This window comes from Gobio gobio, assembly GCF_949357685.1.
Source record: "Gobio gobio genome assembly, chromosome: 20".
NCBI lineage: Eukaryota > Metazoa > Chordata > Actinopteri > Cypriniformes > Gobionidae > Gobio > Gobio gobio.
This window is the reverse complement of record NC_137113.1, coordinates 9,730,464-9,751,244: the sequence shown is the minus strand read 5'-3', so window position 1 is coordinate 9,751,244 and position 20,781 is coordinate 9,730,464.

Genomic DNA, 20,781 nt, shown 5'->3' with positions numbered 1-20,781 from the left:
TCGCAAAAATTTAGACAAAAATTTAAATTTTACAACATTAGCAATGGTCATACAGGTCAACTTGCAGCATGTTTTGTCCACTATATATGCGAAGAACGAATGAGGAATAATTTGTACCGAGGTAACGTTAGGCTACTGTCTCAAATACGTTTTCACATTGCCATAATAGGCGTGCTAATGTTGTTTTCCTCAGCATCCCAGCATAATGACAGAGAAACGGGCTCTGATAATGCATTACTAATGTTAGCAATGACGACTCGCTGTTTTTATTTACCAAACAATTCCTTAACGTTACCTTTTCAATTCAATGACCCACCTCCTCCATCTGCGCTAACCTAACGTTACTTTGCACGAACATGCATATCTTTGTTCGACTGTCATGAATATTTGAAATGTCCATTTACATTAAGTACAAGTTCGCCAAACATAAATGAACCTTACCTGTCCAGGAGAAAATTAGCAACGTTGGCATCAGTCTTCAAATTATTCTCCGTTTTCAGCCGCCTCCAACTTTCAAAGGCATCTCTTATACAAATCCTGGTTTTATTTCGGACACTGTCACAACGTTTTTCTGATTCATAACGAGGTCGTTTAGGTTTCGTAAAGTTAGACATTGTTTATCCAAAAAGTTTGTAGCTGCAGCTTTGGTAACTAGAGCAGAGCTGGCAACCCGAATGCTGAACACTACTGACTTCGTGATTGGTAGATAGGTGGAGGGTGGCGCTTCAGGCCAAAACACAACATGTCAACATCAACATCAGTTGAGGGCTGCAACTTCACTTTTAAAATGACAATATCTTGGCCAGACAACCGTTGTCAGTGATATAAGTATTTGAAATTAACATGATTTCTTAATGTCTAGTGACATATCAGGGCCATTTTATGATTAATTGAAATACATTTCTTACATACAGTTCCTTTAAACTCGCAAAAGTGGATTCGGACACGCCTTAAGTGCACTTGCGCCGTGTGCTTTAGACCATACACTTAGATCGTTAAAATAGGGCTCATAATATCAATTTATATCCCAGTTGTGACGTTTTAATTGCATAATTAGCCTATGACTTAAATCTTTCAATGTTAGTTTAGTAATCTATATCATATGCTTATTATGTCATAAATTACTTTTTAAATTGAGACTTCATTTCATAATTATGACTTAATATGTCATGATTTAGTCTTTTTTATCAAATAATTATGACTTGGCATGTTACCAAATGTACCACTTTTTTTTCTTATGTGGTGGAAATGGGCTTCCCAAAATAGCTCTACCAAAATGCTGCAGTACCAGTTCTGGTCAGTAGTGTAGAAATACAGTGACATTTTGTTTCCAATGTGGTCAAATGCAACAAAATATGGCAACAGCAGATAACAGTGTTTTCCCTTACACTAGGCCTACTTCAGCAATCAAGTCAATTATCTCATATTTTCTGTGATGAATCATTGAGTCGGTTCTTTTCGATGAATCATTCAAACATTCTAAATCAGTTCGCGCGCGGTTCAGTCTGAATTCAGCTCACACACGCACTAAAAGTGGAGCGATTTCCTCAACACGGAATACACAGAGAACATGACAAGTGCTGGATAAAGTGGGTATTTACGAACAATCCACTGAAACCAAACCCTGAAATGCATCGTTTGCCAGCTATGAAGGACCTGATGAAGTGGAACACCTGCGCGCGCCACGTTTGATCAACTCTACTGAAGGTAAACACACCTAAAGTAGGCCTACTAAAAAGTACCGTGGCTTTATGGACAAGTGCTTGATTCGTACTATGGTATTCTTCGAAGTGCCTCGAAATACCATGCAAATACCATGGCAGATGATAGTTATTCTTTACCATGTGCATCTCACCATGAAGCAAAGCTCACAAGTCTCTTTCCAACCCTCATGCAAAAGTCCTGATCGTGTGGATTCCTATCGAATGACTGGATTTCGTCCGTGAAATTGGCAGAGCAACAGTAAATGAACCTTAAAGGCACAATGTGTAAGATTTTTGGATTAAAATATCCAAAAACTACTAGAACAGTTATATATTTTGTTGACTTGTGTACTTCCATTATCCCAAATGTATAGACAATACCAAGACAGTTTAAATCCAGAGAATTAACCAGGACACGGACCGTGTGCATTATCCTCGATTTATGGTTTTATTTTGTAGAAACCAAAGTGGAAAATAATTAATATGTTTTATTAGACAAGGGAACAACTGTTTGGAGACATTTATAGACAGAAAACTAATTATTGTACAGCATTTTCTCCACCATACAATTTGTTTTAAAATGAATTGCAAGCCATTTATTAACACAAGCCTCCCCAGCATTTATTAATATGATATTCTAATATAGCTAACTGCAGTGTGCAACTAGTGTCTCACAGCAGCTGCGTAGCAAGTGAGGTGATGTCACGATACTAGGCTTGTTTGAGATGAGCAAAATCTGCGCAGAACCGATCACCGGTGATCAGCGCGAGATGCATTCCGGTTAGAAATGTGTCCGAGGGCGGTCCGCCTTGCTCTGATGTCATGCTGACGTATGTCAAAAAACTCTCGTGAGCGAAAGGCGGATGTGTCGGATTTTGCAGTCGAGCGCAGTTGCTCTCCACCGACTGCGCGGAGCAAAAGCATGATGGGAAATGACTTGCTGACGACACAGCTTAATGCTTATTGGTTTAAACAACCGTGATGTATGGTTCTTTTTTTTTAAATGTTTGATTTTAAACTCTGAGATCATGTTTTTATGTGTGAATATTCCCAAACTCTCTAACAAAGGCGATCTCTCTGTGGGTTATGTGATTGTTGTCATATTTATAAAAAAATATATATAAAAACATGTATGTAGGCCTAATTAAAGTCAAAATGATTGATAAACACGTCTTTCGAATGGAAATAAATAACAAAAACTTTGGGTGTCTTGTTCATCATATTTATTTTCATATAAAAGTAACAGAACTTAAATTGCATCCAGTTTATCAGCAACAAAGCGCACGAGTGTGAATCCCGCGATATCCGCCTTTGATCTCGCAGGTGTCTGATCCACTACGAGAAGAGAGAACTGTCCGGCTTGCCTGCACTTTTTTCACTCCTCCCCTCACTGCAGCCGCCTAGTCTCGGCTGAATTTCAGGCGAGGCGAGGCGCATCTCAAACAAGCCTACTCACTCCGCGTTGCATTTCGGGAAGGCGCCGCCATATTGACAGGATACGCTATCTGTTGCCATGGTTACTTTGACAGTGAGACCGAGAGAGCATCTTAAGATTTAAATCATGTTTAAGTCATTAGTCACTTTAAGTCATTAGAGGTCATAACATGACCTGTAGTTGCAGGTCGTATGGGTCGATGTTGTTGATGTCAAGCAGTTTGGCAGTGTTATTAAACGAGCGTTTAAAAAAAGTATTAAGTAAAAAGTATTTAATTTTTAAAGCGTTTAAAATGAATAAAAAGCAATTTTGTAAAACTGCTGTACCGAATCCGTACCGAGCCGTGACTTCAAAACCGAGGTACGTACCGAACCGTCAGTTTTGTGTACCGTTACACCACTATTGTGTATAGTGTAAATGCACAGTGTGTAATACATCATTTGGGATGAAACTTCCGCTGGATGGAAGCTTTAGCTTAGCTCAGCTTATTTTTCTTTAGTGTATTTGGTTACTATATTTTTTAGTAGCTTTCTCAACACTGAGCATTACCGTGATGTCAGTTCTGAAAGGCCTCGTCACATTAGTGGGATGAGAAAGAGCTGGCATACATTAATGAATCCTCTCATTTACATGCACATGGCAGGTTTGAAGGGTCCATCGGTGCAAATTGCTTTATTTAAAGTGAACGTGACCCCGGCGGGCGGGCAGCTTTTGTAAATAAGCCATTATCCTTCCAAAAACGTAATTACATCGCTAATGCCTGTTGTGGACGAGGCCTTGACCATGATGCAGAGCAGTGGTTTAATTCATAAAGTTATCACGGTCTAGCATTCATGCAGAAGCGACGCTGTGGGAAATCCAGTAAGGCTGAGAGCAACAACCTTGAATGCACGAATGTGCAGAGGATCACTTTAATGAATGCTTATAGTAATAATTAAGAAGTAAAAGGTTGTTTATCTTAACCCGATGAAACAAAAAAGGAAGTGTCAAACATTGACAGAGTGAATTTGGTTTGTAGTCGTTAAATGGTTAATTTAATTGGACAGTGTGCTTGTAAGAGTTAGGGTTGGATCAATAACATTTTGGCTCTGTTACAATTCCTGCCTCATAAGTCAGTCATCACATTTATTTATACAGGGCTCGACATTAAGCCTGTTAGCATGCTTGTCCTTTGGTCATTCACTTGTCCGAGTAAAAAATGTGCTTGTCCGGATTTTTTATTTATTTATTTTTTATTTGTGATTTTTTTTTTTTTACCTTTTTATTAGGGCTGCGCAATATATCGAAATTATCGAAATATCGCAAATGTACATATCGCAATATTGATATCACAAGGGCACGCAATATCTGAATGATTTTAATAGGCTACTTCAACATTGTGAAAAGTGTACATTTTAGGTCACCAAATATAGCAGAGAATAGACTGGGCACACGACTGATACTTATGTGACTTGCTTGACGTTAAAAATAGTTATTAAACGCAATAACTTGATGTCTCGCGCTGTCTGCTGTCTGACACACACCGAAACGTGCGCACAAGCTGTTCTTTTTTTCGTGTCTTGTTACACACTCGAACTGTCAAATAAAAAACACAGTTATGTCAAAATGGCTGTCTTGAGTATTCATGTAAACACAGTCGGTTATGCTTTAAGTGAAAGATATCAGTTGGGGAAAGAAATAGATTTTACACACTTAAAGCAATAACGTATCACATATCGCATTATTTAACAAGGGTATCGCATATCGCATTTTTCTTCAATATCGCACAGCCCTACTTTTTATAAAGGGCATTTTTTCCATAATCTTATTAAATATAGGCTATGCTTCAGCTTTCATTTTATATTTTTAAATTTGATCCATAAATTAAATTAGAATAAGACACTGACACAGGCTGTTACCAATCAAAAATTACAACTGCATTAAATAATGTTATGAGATTATTAAAAATAGGGTTGGGCATCGTTTTGATTTGAACGATTCTGATTCCGATTCTTAGTTTCGATTACGGTTCTTTTCGATTCTCGATTCCGATTCTTTGAGGGGTGGAGTCACAACATGTCACAGGCTCATTTCACAGAGGAAAATTGTATTTTGATTCAATAATGAGTTTTAGTTTTGGGACTTTCTCCGCTGGCATTTTCACTTGCTTTGCTGCAAAGGTGAATGGAGTTTCACACCGAGTCCCGGTTTAATAATAGCATTAACAGCAGTCATATTAGGACTGCTACTAGCGTGGGCAATTTGCGATAGCTACATTTATCTACGAGGGGGAAAAATTATTTCAGTAACATTGTTTTTCACCACAATTCGCAATTTGGTCAAGGGCTTTGTTATTACACTACAATCACTTACCTGATTATGACGAGGTGGGATAATGCTAGTTCACTCTGAAATGAAAATAAAGCCATCTTTTACTCACCCAGCTGTTGTTCAAATGCGCGTGTTCCTGTGTGTGCGCACTCCAAGCCGCAGTAGCCTCGTGCAATATTGTCATGACAACCGGTACACAATATTCACTTAAGGAGGTTATATTATTAGTATTATTTCTTATCATATACGTTATAGAAAAGGCGAGAATTGCGTTTTTTTCTATTGAGCTTGATTTCTCAAAATGGTGCATGTGTGTGTGTGTGTGCTTATCCTGGGTGCAATGACAACAGTGCGAGTTATTATAGTAGGCATGAGCGCCGGCGGCTGCTGACGGCTTATAGTGTACACCGAGGAGCGCACTCAGAATAACGGCCGAGCTCAGTGTTTTGACTGAATAATACGGTTTCTTTCTCGTAAAACCTTTTAGTGTGCCCCCTGAACACTTTCCATATGGCGCGCGTCTCCCTGTATCGTTGCGTGATACATTTGTTTATTTTTTGTAATGTTTTAGCTGATCGCCATTCACTGCCATAATAGGAAGGAGCGCGTGCAGGAACAGTATTTTAAATGTCATAGGACATAGGGCACTGGGACAACATCAGGGTAAGTAAAAGAAGGCTTTATTTTCATTTCAGGGTGAAGTATCCCTTTAATAACGTTGGTTAGCGCAGGGTTGCCCGAGGAGGACAGACCTGCGCAGCATTTCAAACACGCTACACTCGTTAATTTATACACCACATATTTGTAGTGCATCCTCCCGTGCAAGAAATAAGTTTGTCATATGTGTTGCACTGTGCCGACCCAGGCTTTTTTTTTTTTAAGTGAAACAAAGCCACACTTTTGAGCGGCGCTTACCGTGCTCCATGGCTGCAACAGAACAAACGGGCGCGGCAAGCACTTCCGAAAACTTGCACATTTGGAACCGATGATCGGAATCGAAAACAACATTTCTAAACAATTCCAATGGCATCGTTATTTTTTAAACGGTTCCAAGTTGGAACCGGTTCTCGATGCCCAACCCTAATTAAAAATATTTTTGAATATACAAATAAGAAATGTTGGACAGAATGTTTAAACATGAAAGTAAACCACCAGTAGGTTGCAGCAGGTGACCGTCTGAATGAGTGAGTCATTGTGTCGATTGGTTCAAACGGCTGATTCATTCAAGAATCAGGCGGTCGTTTACGAATAGGTCATTGAATCTTTGATTCAACCGATTCATTCAAAACATTGGGTCATTCAGTAACACACTGTTGCTGTGAGATGCGTTACAGTTCTGCTGTGATCTTTGTTTGGAACTATTTTCGCTGCTGAAATAGAACAAAAACAGTCAATATTGCATCTGAAATGTAAGTGACTTAATGTTAATTAATTGTTTATGGAAATGGTGTATAAAATCAGCGTCATTTTCAGTCGTGATGGTATTCAGGAAAACAACACTCTTGTTTGTGTGATGTTGCTTAACTGTATCATATGTTATAAATATAAAAACTGCACATTTTTTAACAGTGTATGTTAACTGAGTTTCTTTGTGTGAGAGGCGCTCATTTGTTTTCGATTTTCTCCTTGAGAGGCTTCGTGAGCCTCAACAGCACAACCTTGTTAACGTCAGTTCGATCTCCACTTACACTAACTGAATGCAGAATCATTATTGCACTTTGGTGATTCCCTAGTTATTTTTTGTTTTTGACGTTTTAATCGGGATTCTTGTCCGTCGGGCAAGTAAAATTTTCTTTTACTTGCCCCTTCTAAAAATCCACTTGTCCCGGACTAGCGGACAAGCGTTAATGTCGAGCCCTGATTTATATATTTATACAATACAGATTGTTTCAAAGCAGCTTTACAGTGATAACAGGAAAATGATGCATTTCAGCTGAAGTCAGTTCAGTGTTGACAGTTCCGTTGTAAAGATCATCAATTAGTAAATGATTTAATTTCATCTATAAAGCAGTGCTGCAATTAAAAATGGTGTCATTGTCCAGCTCAGTTCAGTTCTCAACAGCGTTGGTACAGTCAGATAATATTGTTGAATATTAAGTGTCCCCAACTAAGCAAGCTAGAGGCGATAGTGACAAGGAACCAAAACTCCAGCAGATGACGGAAAGGGGGGAAAACCTTGGGAGAAACCAGTTCTCCTCTGGCCAACTAACCAACAAGGTGTGATTATGATCCAGGCTGCATCAAGTCAGAGTTCAGATCTGGATTGGTAGCATTCAAATATACATTCAGTTCTTTTTGCTTGAAGATCTAGTACCTTAAAGGGTTAGTTCACCCAAAAATGAAAATTCTGTCATTAATTACTTACCCTCATGTCGTTCGACACCCGTCAGACCTCCGTTCATCTTCGGAACAGAAATTAAGATATTTTAGTTGAAATCTGATTGCTCTGAAAGTCCTCCATTGGCTCAATGGCACTCTACACTCTCAAGACCCTTAAAAGGTACCAAAGACGTCGTTACAAAGTCCATCTCACTACAGTGGTTCTAAAATAACTTTATGAATCGGCGACAATAGTTTTTGTGCGCAAAAAAACCCTAAATAACATCTTACATAGTGATGACGATTTCAAAACAAAGCATCATGAAGCTTCGAAGCGTTATGAATCACTGAGCCGAATGATGATTCGGATCGTGTGTCAAACCGCCAAACTGCTGAAATTTGGTGATTCAAACCGCTGAATCGACTCACTGATTCATAACGCTTCGAAGCTTCATGATGCTTTTTTTTTAAATCGTCATCACTATGTAAGTAATAGTGACAGTAATAAATGACAGAATTTTCATTATTGTGTGAACTAACCCTTTTTAGTAACAAATAAACAGCTAAAATGATTAATTGAAACTTGGGCTGTCAGTAATTTCAAAAATGTATTTTATTTATTTATTATAATGCATTCAGTTCACGCGGAATGAAAATAAAATGTCTGTTAATAAAATATTTAATGTGCATAAATGGTTACACTTTATTTTATAATGACGTAGTTACAATGTACTTACTCAAATAAGTGCTTAATATTAACTGCATGTACTTACTATAGAGTTACGGTTTAATTTAGGGTTAGTTACGTGTAATTTATGAATTGGTACTGTATAAATTAAAGCTGCATGATTAATCGTTACAAGATCGGGATCTCGACTCGAACACCGAAGCGATCTTATTCTTAAATGATGACAATTTGGCTATGTCTATATAAATGATACATTTATCAATACATGATTCATTGTAGTGTAATGATTCATGTGGGATCGAATGAGTGCCCTCAATAACGACCACTATAGTTTTGGAAACCACTACAAATGGCTGTCCCTACAATTAATGCCCTATTTGAGGGTATAGGGGGCGATTTTGGATAAAGCCTCAATGAGTTAATCATTGAATCATTCATTCAAGAGATTCATTCAAAAACGCAGATTCAGACATCCAGTAATGAAACAATCAAAGTCTTAATGAGTGAGTCATTGAATCATTCATTCAAGATATCTGTTAAAAATTCGGATTCATCCAATAATGAAACAAGTCTTTATGGGTGAGTCATTGATTCATTCATTCAAGATAATTGTAAAAAAAAAAAAGCTAATTCATCCAATAATGAAACAAAAGCAGTCTTTTATAAATGAGTCATTGAATCATTCATTCAAGAGATTCAAAAAAAAAAACACTGATTCAGATATTGAGAAATATTTACCCGGAACTTAATTTATCCTAATTATGTATATAAAAAAAAAAACATGTAATTTTGTGAGTAAGTGATGTAATTCCAATCACATCACTTACTCCGTTTCATTGCAATAAAAGCTAAATGAGTGTAATCCAGTAGGAATCACATGAAATGCATCCTAGCATCTTTGATACTGTCCTTTCTTTGCCAGAAGCATTGTGTGCTCCAGAGGGAGAGCGCAAAAAAAAAATAATAATCTGAATTAATCACAAGGATATTTAGAGCCTTCATTCAAATGTTATATGAATGTATATTACCATCCGATCAATAGACAGCCTGGAGGGAACGTTTTAAACACATTGTACATGTTGCACTGAGCAGTTTAAGGAAAGACTGTGAATTCTGACATATAAATCATTTCATTAAATCATCTAAGCAAACTTCACACTAATTTTCTTGAGATATCATCTAGGCAAAATTAGCATAATGTGTGAAAGAGAAGTAGTTCACCAAAAAATTTAATCCATGCAAATTTTGTCATTATTTACTCATATGCTGTTGTCTTTTTTTGCCATGTTTTTTTCCAAAGGCAGTTCAATGTGACCGCAGCTCCCATTCAGAATCTCCTGAAGCCATATGATATAATATGCAAGCAGTGAATATTTGGCATCCGTGCAACCTGGCACAGTGCATCAACACACAATTGAGTTATGATTGAAATCAGACCTCTTAGAATTCCACTTGTCCTATGACAAATGGAATTGGCTCAACAGTGTTAAGAATAAGAGAATGCAGAGTATACAAATGTATATCAAAGTGGCATATAGAAAGTATGTTTGTATGGACAACAACAGTTCTTCACAAGATCTTCTTTTGTGTCCCACAGGAGAAAGAAAGTCATACAGACTCGGAACATGAGGGTGAGTACGTGATGACAGAATTTCATTTTTGTGTAAACTATTGCTTTAAAGCAGGGGGGTCCAAACTTGGTCCTGGAGGGCCACTGTCCTGCAGAGTTTAGCTCTTACTTGCCTCAACACCTGTCTGAAAGTTTCTAGTAGTGTTAGACCGATATATCGGTCGATACAAGGCTGCTGCGTTTTTTTTTTTCCCTGCATTATTTACAGACAGGCGTCCACAGGCAACTCTCACCGTCTTCAAACTGTCTTGCTCTCCCTCCCTCGTGCATATTAAAGGTCCCATGGCATGGCATTTTTCTATTATTTTATAGTGTTTCCTGAGGTGTACTTATATTGTTAGTATGATTTTTACATCATAAAATGTCATAATTTAGAAATAAAAGGCATTTTTTCTATACTGCTGTTTGCCCTGTGGCTGAGTGCCCTGTTTCAAGAGGCGTGTCTGCTGTGAGACTTCAGTTAAAACGCCCACTGTTGTGATTGGCTGACATCACGCATTTGAAATGGTCTACGACGCACGAGCTGCTGCCAGAGAGACGGATGGACCTGAGTTCACTTCTAATCAGTTCTCTCAGCATGACTCAGTTCAGGGTGAACTGTTGTAGTTACAGCATATACTTCAGGCTATTCGTTTATTTCTAGTCGGAGGGGCTGTCACTCATGTCAGAAAGTTAGTAACTTTAGTAAATTATGGATCAGCGCTGACTGGAGATGCGAACCGTTTAGAACGATTCAGTCCGATTTGGTGAACTGGTTCGGTTCACTAAAAAGAACCAATTCAAAAGAATGATTAGTTCGCGAACCGGACATCATGGAGACGGAGCGATTGCTAACAGTTATTTATAGTAACTACTGAGTTGTGAGAGCGCTGTCTGTCAGCGCGAGTTTATTGTGTTTGTATCTGAGAGTTCTGAATAAACACGAGTCCCAGTCACGCCGAGTCCGTCTTCATCATTATTCTACCATCTTTGTAACACATGCAATGTACCATTACAGCGAGATGAACGAGTTAGTAAGTGTTGATTAAAGCATTATTTCTAGATATGTTCCAATCATATGAAATGCGCCAGTGACGCGCATTGAGTACACAGCGCAAACAAAGACACAACAGCAGTAATCGAATGTAATCCAGTTTATTGTGGGAATAGCTGGCTAGCCTAGCCGGATACCCTCACGATACCCTCCTTCTGCTTAATCTCGCGCCGCGTTTGGTGCCTCCGCTGTGGGCCACATGCAGTACTGGGGGTCGGGGATGTTGAAGGCCGAGCTTCGGCGTGTGTGATGTTTATCTCTAAAGATGTGGCTCTGCCGATGTTGAGCAGAAACTCCCGACTGTATGCACATTTAAGAACAGATAGACGCGACGAGGATGTACAAAAACACTGACTCACAAGATAGAAAACACGAAAACACTGTTCTGTCGGGAGAGAGAGAAGCCGCAGCGTGTGCACGAATAATAAATAATAAGCTACACATCAGAAATCACTGATCACAGATCAGAAGGAACTGAAAAAAGACTTCTGTTTTCATTTGTACATCCAAACACTGAGAAACTGCCAGCATTCACTCGTTCACAAACAATGATCTCTCGAGCGCTTGCCTGGGTGTGCCAGATTCTCTGGGCGGAGGAAAGGGAGGTAACCGTTCCTGCTTGGACGTCAAACCAGGAGACTTCAGGATTGGCTCATCTGGCCTGTCATTTTCTCAAAGGCAGAGAAAGACAGCCAGAACTCGGTTTTACACCGATCAACATTTCTATCCACTTGGGGACAATATTCAGGCTAGGGGAACTCATATTAATGTTGAAAAACCTCATAAAATGAAAATTTCATGCCATGGGGCCTTTAATCAAAATCAATTAAGAATTGACACGATGGTAAAAGGTAGAAAGACTGAAGTTTCACGTGGAGCATTGGGAGATTTTTTCCTGAATTACCGCTGGTGTTGCTCTACAAGAGATTAAGTTAAGTGCACCTACACTCTAGGTGAAAATGGACTAACCCAGCAATTGGGTTGTTTTAACCCAGCAATTGGGTTGTTTTAAGCAAACATTTAACCCAACCGCTGGGTCAAAACAACTCAATTGCTGGGTTATTTTTAACCCAGCAGTTTTTAGAGTGTAACCATTAAATGACTAGGTTGTAAACAGTTTTAAAATTAAGTATAGTACAGTCGGTGTGCACTTTATTATGCTGCTTGCTTGTTGATACTGTGTGCAATAGTGTAATTATTTTATTTATGCTTAAATATTTATTTTCACCCCTGAACTCTTTTTTTTTCTTGTTCTACCTCACCTGTTTTTACTATTTTTTTAAATATATATTTTTTAGTTCAATAAATGTTCCTTTTTTAAATTGTAAATTTTAAATTATCATCATGATCATTGTGTCATTTTTATGTTGTAAATTGAGGGAGCAAAAGCAGTATCGGCTCCAAATATCTGCTCAAGAAAATCGGCAGCCCGTATCGGTCATCGGCTAAGGCTAATGAAAAAAAAATCGGTATCGGCTTCGGCACTAAAAAATCCATATCAGTCGATCCCTAGTTTCTAGTATGCCTAATAAGACCTTGATTAGCTGGTTCAGGTGTGTTTAATTGGGGTTGGAGCTAAACTTTGCAGGGCAGTGGCCCTCCAGGATCAGGATTGGACACCCCTGTTTTAAAGGCTCACTGACAATGTGTTTGCTGTTAGTTGTGGTGAAAGCATTTTGGGAGAGAAAACGCGCTGCAATGACGAGATCACTGCATTCACGCGGTCAACAGACTGCATGTGTAATCAATGCTCATCAATGCAGCTTTTCATCTAATGGGAAAAGATCTAAAAATAATGCTATAATTAACACTTTGACGATTCGTTCATCTCGACAGCTGTACTGGTAAAAAAAATTTAGTAAAAGTATTCGAGAGGGTTCCACATGTTACAAAGTGCGTAGGAAAATAAGGAGGAAAACGACAGGGTCGTGTGACTGGGACTCGTGTTTATTCAGAACTCTCAGATACAACCAAAATAAACTTGCGATCTCAACAACTCGGTACAATAAAACTTTCTCCGCTATCTTTATCCAGCTCTAAGGTCTCTCTCTGGTCCATATGCAGTCCGTCTCTCTTTCTGGCAGGCTTGCAGACCTCGCTAAACCATGCCCCACTGCCACATAATCTTATACTCATTTCAAATGCAAAGATGTCAGCCAATCACAACAGTGGGCGTTTTCACTGAAGTCTCACAGCAGACACGCCCCTTCAAACAGAGCATTCAAGCCAGAAGGCTAATATCAGTATAGAAAAAATGCTTTTTATTTCTAAATTATGAAATTTTTTGATGTAAAAACCATACTTGCAATATAAGTACACCTCAGGAAACATTATAAAATAATTTAAAAAATCCATGCCATGGGACCTTTAAATGATTTCGCTAGATAAGAACCTATTCCTCGTCTGGGATCGCGCAGAGCCTCTGAAGCCCTTTGAAACTGCATTGATTTGGACCTTCAACATTTTGGTTGCCATGGAAGTCAATGGTGTGGAGAGAAATCCTGGCATGTTTTCCTCAAAAAATGTAATTTCTTTTCGACTGAAGAAAGAAAGATATGAACATCTTGGATGAGATGGGGGTGAGTAAAATATCAGCAAATTTTCATTTTGAAGTGAACTAATCCTTTAAAATAACGCCATCATTTAGTTGCTTTTTTTATTTGTGACCGTAATCCAAAAATATCTAAAAGTTATTTTTGTCGTGGTATGTGAAATGCAATAATTTGAATGATTAATTATTAAGAATTTGCTCTGGAGTACATTTCTAAAGTAACTCTCCCATCGCTGGGCTTCACCCACAAAGCTCAACAGTACTGAGAGCGGCCAAACAAAAGATGGAAGACCGTGGGCCTTTGAATGAACACGCTGAATTGTCTGATGCCCATAAACAAAATCAGCCTGCAGCCAACTGATCCACTGAAAAATTGGATTGTGCCATGATGTTCTTTATTCAAGAGTGAATGAGAGAGACAGAAGGAGAGGAGATGAGTGTCCTGGCTTTCATTTGCTAAACAAAACGTAATGTCCTTACTGTTTGTGCCCAGCACATACGAACAAGAATGAATGGTTCCCCAGCCAAGTCTCTCCCCTGGGGCTCATTTAGAAAAGCATTTTTTTTGTGCCAGTTTTGAAGTGTGCGTATTTCCCCAGCCCACTACAGTGTAGTGACGGAGGCGTGCAGATATGAAGTGCTTCTATATTAATTCAATCCTCTTCCTTATGAAACTGCTATAGTCTGTTTTTTTTCTTCTTCTATGACAACTCATAGACTTTGAATGTGTTTACTCGCAATTTAATCTGATGGGGGAAAAATTGCAGTTAAAGATGAGACCCTACTTAATTTCTAAAGGGATAGTTTTCACAGTCTCCTATTGTGTGTTTTCTTTCTATGAGAAAAAATTATGTCATATGCTTCAGGATACGATATTGGATTCGCTGTATCAGGTAGATGTTGTTGCCTAAAAATTCAATACATCTTTTTTTCGACCATGCCCACTCAGGCAGAATCCTATGGGAAAGAAAAAGATGAGATTGAATGGATTTCAAGTCTTTTCCTTCTTCTAAGGAAAAAGTTCCCAGTAATCTGTGTGTGTGTCTTATATTTCAGAAGATGTCTCAAAGTGCGAGTAAATCACTTGCACATGCGACTAAATCTTCACTCTGGGCGACTAAATGATGTCTATCGTTAGCCATTGGCTAATAAATTCTTAGATTTTACTCCAGTGTTAGAGGCTAAGTATAAGTTTAGCAAAGATATATTTTCACTCGCTGAACACTGACTGAGCGCTTGAGAGGTTCGCTCTCTGTCAAGCGATCTGTACTGTTTCAATTTAGCTCAATGGATGCGAGCGTACCTGTATTTGACGTACCGTAAACTCTAGTGTGAAGGTGCACAACTCGCCGTCACATTGTTGAGAGCGCTAGCTGTGTTTCTCACACACACACGCAAAGATAGATACACAGAAAGAGTCTTACAATTCCACGCAGAATCGTCGCGCTAAAACAATATGTATTTTCCTGTCAAAATAACAGAGATCATTTGGAATTATTCAGCTTTTAAAAACAAGCTGAAGATAAGCACTTTCTCTGGGCGGAACTAATGCGGAAATGGCAATCTCATTGGCTGGCACTCATCTATTACTGCCCCTGTTTTGATTTCAGCAAATCAGTTTGAGTGAACGCTGACAGGGTGATTTAATATTCATGAACCCAGCAGCTCATCAATCCTTAGTACATTGCATATTGTTATTAGTAGTAGAATTAGTAGTAGTAGTATTATCTCTCTTAATAATAATTACTATTATATATTAGGCCACTATTTTATATATCTTAAGCACCAACAATATCTTAAAGGATTAGTTCACTTTTAAATAAACTTTTACTGATAATTTACCCCCCATGTCAGCCAAGATGTCCATGTCTTTCTTTCTTCAGTCGAAAAGAAATTAAGGTTTTTGATGAAAACATTCCAGGATTTTTCTCCATATAATGAACTTCAATGGGCTCCAAACGGCTCAAGGTCCAAATGACAGTTTCAGTGCAGCTTCAAAGGGCTTTAAACGATACCAGACGATGAATAGCGAAACGATCAGTCATTTAAAAAAAAAAAAAAAAACGTTTAAGTTTTATCAGCACAAATGCTTGCCTTGCTCTGTTCTGTGATGCCCGTTCGTGACGTCACGTAATATGCAATTACATACCGAGTCAGTGTTTACAAGTTGAACGTGCACATACTAAGTCAAATGCCGTTTACTGCGGTGTGTCGCCGCAGCAGTCTCTTCCATCTGCCTAATTTCTTCCTCTGTGTATTCCGCTTCAAAGTCAAGTCAAGTCAACTTTATTTATATAGCGCTTTCAACAATGCAGATTGTTTCAAAGCAGCTTTACAGTGTTAAACAGGAAAATAATGCAACAGAATTTTATTCAGCCGTATAGCCATTCCAGAGAAAACCGTGATGTCTTCAGTTCATTTCAGTTATCATACTGTGACAGTGTTGGCTTTAGATCAGTAATTTAGTTTATATGGTTAATTTAGTTTAATAATTAGATTTATTTGGATATTTAGTTGAAAAATTGTGTGTCCCCCAACTGAGCACGCCAAGCCAGAGGCAACAGTGGCAAGGAAACCAAAACCCCATCAGGTGACCTAAATATAGGAAAATAAACATTGGGAGAAACCAGGCTCAGTCGTGGTGCCAGTTCTCCTCTGGCCAATTAACAAGCAGCGTATGATTATTGTTATTCTGGCAACTTTACAGGTCAGAGGTAATGATAGATTGGAATATTCGAAAGATCGGAGGCAACACGCCGGAGACGGGTTTATTGAGGATGATGTGTTGATTAAATAATTATTAAAGTGCAATATTCGAAGGATCGGAGGCAACACGCCGGAGACGGGTTTATTGAGGATGACATATCGATTTAACAACTGTTACATTTAGGGCTGCAACAACGAATCGATAAAATCGATAAAAATCGATTATTAAAAGAGTTGGCAACGAATTTCATTATCGATTCGTTGTGTCGCGCGACTATTATGCCCGTCAATAAGACGCGGAGATGTATAAAAAAAAGCACGGTTGAGTGCAAAGCAGAGTGGAAGCGGGCGAGCCGTGCTGTACCCATCATACCACGCAGCGGAAAAGCAAACCGAGCCGAGCCCTACCAGTCGAAAAGCGGGATTAATAAATCGAAAAAGTGTGTTAATTGCAGCAAAAGCGACGCGACATGGCATGGGAGCTCCACGTTGGTGATTCAGCACCTAAAACGAAAACATCTTGGAGTCCTTTATGAGGAGGAAGGGAGTTCAACAGCAGGGTAACGTTAATGCTGGAAGTTTCCTTGGTAAACATTGCACATGAACGCCCTCCTTTTGAAACTTGAATGCAGTGCGCTCGTAATCACGACTTAAGAAGTCGGAATGATAAAATTTCCGATAGCACGTGAAGGCAGCAGTCACTACAAAATCCCACTTTTGTTCTGTTTGGAAGTGAGGAGCGTGCCGTCCCTCCAGTAGCTCTTCTGGTGCTTGTTTACTCGTTATCCAGCTTGACAAGTTAGCGTTAGCTTGTTAATAACAGTAGTAAAGCAGGGGTGGTATAGTTTGCAAGACTAAAGACCCGTTTTTATTCACATGCCTTTTTTGGCCCATTCATTTTTCAATCTGTTGCTATGTTAATTTCGTTGACAAATAATTTGTCAGTATTTTAATCAACAACAACAAAAACGAGACGAAAATCAAAACCAGCTTTGAATGACAAAAACTGACTAATATCTATTGTCATTTTCGGTCAGCATTCGGTCTTAAAGCTACACTGTATGATATTTTCCCCTATCTAGTGGTGAAAAGGTATATGACCATCCAGTGAATTTTAGTTTCTGTTCCTCTCAATTCCGATTTCGTTTCAACTCCTACGGTGGCTGATTTAGTCCAAGATTAACATGGCTTCCAGTTCGACCTCGTCCACATTCGACACGGTGCCTGTGGGACATTCTGTGCGCAGTGGGATGGTTGGAACTCAACTGGCCTAATTATTCGGCTAGAAAGAACTGCAGCTAATCCAGAGTGAACTTTGATGATAGTAATGTTTATTCAGTCATCCAATTGCAAGGCATAAACAGGTTTGCGTGGATATGTACATAAATTTGGTTTCTGTGAGAGAACAAATAAGGATGGTAAATATACATACACAGTTAAGAACTGTATAACTATACTTATAAGTTACATTTGTATAATGTAACCGTAAACCAGAGCTTATTGTACCACATATAGGGTATAGGCGCTAAATGCAGCTGCATTAAAAGGAGCGGAGCTGCCGCTGCTGCTGCCAACAAGCGGTGTCCGGTTACAAAAGTGTGTGCGCCGCTTTAACGTTAGCACTGCAGTGCGCTCTGTATAACAATTGTTAATATGCCGATCAGACCTGATACATATTTCCATCAACATACATTACAAGCAAATATTTTCTAAAAACGAATAAACATTGTTGATAACAAAATAACTGAATGATTATTCAAATAGGTGAGCATTAGGCTATTGTATGTTGACACAAAAATACTTCTGAGGTGACATCAACTGAATTACGCGATGACACACTCTGAAACACATCTACAATGACAATAACTATTATTACTTACGGAGTTATTAGCGCACAGAAATACCACACAAGGAAAAACAGACTTTTGAGGAATAAACAAGCCAGGAAAACTCTGTATAACTCTGTTACTGGACGCTGCTGAGATGAAAACTCTCTGCACATGCACCAGACAAGTCTGAACAAGTTGACGCGCACATGCGCGAGGCAGAGAATTTTGTACAGTGCCATCGAGTATTAAAGGTCCCATGGCATGAAATTTTCATTTTATGAGGTTTTTCAACATTAATATGAGTTCCCCTAGCCTGAATATTGTCCCCAAGTGGATAGAAATGTTGATCGGTGTAAACCCGAGTTCTGGCTGTCTTTCTCTGCCTTTGAGAAAATGACAGGCCAGACGAGCCAATCCTGAAGTCTCCTGGTTTGACGTCCAAGCAGGAACGGTTTCCTCCCTTTCCTCCGCCCAGAGAATCTGGCACGCCCATGCAAGCGCTCGAGAGATCATTGTTTGTGAACGAGTGAATGCTGGCAGTTTCTCAGTGTTTGGATGTACAAATGAAAACAGAAGTCTTTTTTCAGTTCCTTCTGATCTGTGATCAGTGATTTCTGATGTGTAGCTAATTATTTATTATTCGTGCACACACTGCGGCTTCTCTCTCTCCAGACAGAACGGTGTTTTCTATCTTGAGAGTCAGTGTTTTTGTACGTCCTCGTCGCGTCTATCTGTTCTACAATGTGCATACAGTCATGAGTTTCTGCTCAACATCGGCAGAGTAACATCTTTAGAGATAAACCTCACACACGCCGAAGCTCGGCCTTCAACATCCCCGACCCCCAGTACTGCATCTGGCCCACAGCGGAGGCACCAAACGCGGCGCGAGATTAAGCAGAAGGGGGGTAAGCGTGAGCATATCCGGGCTAGCCAGCCTAGCCCCACAATAAACTGGATTACATTCGATTACTGCTGTTGTGTTTTTGTTTGTGCTGTGTACTCAACGCGCGTCACTGACGCTTTTATTTTATTTTAAAAATAATGCTATTATCAACACTTACTTTTAACTCGTTCATCTCGACAGCTGTAATGGTACTTTGCATGTGTTACAAAGTTGGTAATAATGATGAAGACGGACTCGGTGTGACTGGGACTCGTGTTTATTCAGAACTTTCAGATACAAACACAATAAACTCGCGCTGACTGACAGCGCTCTCATAACTCAGTAGTTACTATAAATAACTTTGTTGGCAATCGCTGAGCTCCGTCTCTGGTACATTAGTGATGTCTGGTTCGCGAACGATAATTTTTTTTAACCAGTTCTTTTTAGTGAACCGAATCAGTTCACCAAATCGGACTGAATCGTTCTAAACGGTTCGCGTCTCCAGTCAGCGCTGATCCATAATTTACTAAAGTTACTAACTTTCTGACATGAGTGACAGCCCATCCGACTAGAAATTGACTAATAACCTGAAGTATATGCTGTAACTACAACAGTTCAGACATGCTGAGAACTGATGTGAAGTGAACTCAGGTCCATCCATCTCTCTGGCAGCAGCTCGTGCCTCGTAGACCTCGTTAAATCACGCCCCCTCCGCTCATTTAAAATGCAAAGATGTCAGCCAATCACAACAGTGGGCGTTTTTACTGAAGTCTCACAGCAGACACGCCTCTTGAAGCAGGGCATTCAGCCACAGGGCAAACGGCAGTATAGAAAAAATGCCTTTTATTTCTAAATTATGACATTTTATGATGTAAAAGTCATACTAACAATATAAGTACACCTCAGGAAACATTATAAAATAATAGAAAAATGCCATGCCATGGGACCTTTAAAACCGGTTAAAACGCGAAAGGCGAAGCTTGAATTTACGGGTATGTCCCTCTTTGGCTAATGTACTTTCAAGATGGAGGGGCAACATGGCGACCACCGTTAGATCCCATTACCTTATGTATTTTCAATGGCATATTATAAACTTACGAGAATACTTTATTACTTGAAAGAAGTAATTATACATTAATGAGCACATATATTTTTGAAAGAACTAAGTGTTTTTAGCTAAGAATAGACTAAAAAAGTTACACAGTGTAGCTTTAAAGTGACAGCAGTCCATTAACCTGCTTCCATTTGTGCTCTTAATATTAATCAAACAACACAAGACAGAGAAAATCACCTCTTTAGTTTTAATAAGGATTCATTATATGTATTATACATTAATTATTTAATCCATATTTAATCTATAAGGAATGTTGTATGCAAGTTGTTATAAAGAATGCATATCATTCATTGAAAATAAGACATTGTGTTCTTCTTTGGGAGTAGTTTTATTTAATTGTTACATAATATTTTTTAATATGTCACAGCAGTTAAATCTGTGTCTGGATTTAATATCATTCATATTAATAGGTTAATACAGTAGATGTTTTCTCCAGGAGTATATAATGGGTTTGGACATTTTAGAGAAATTCTTAATGCATTACAATTTAACTAAACCCATTAATTTTGTTTGTGAGTGTGTGCGTCTGAGTGTAGTGTAGAGAACAAGTTCTAACATCCTGTTAAGTTTTCTGATTAGT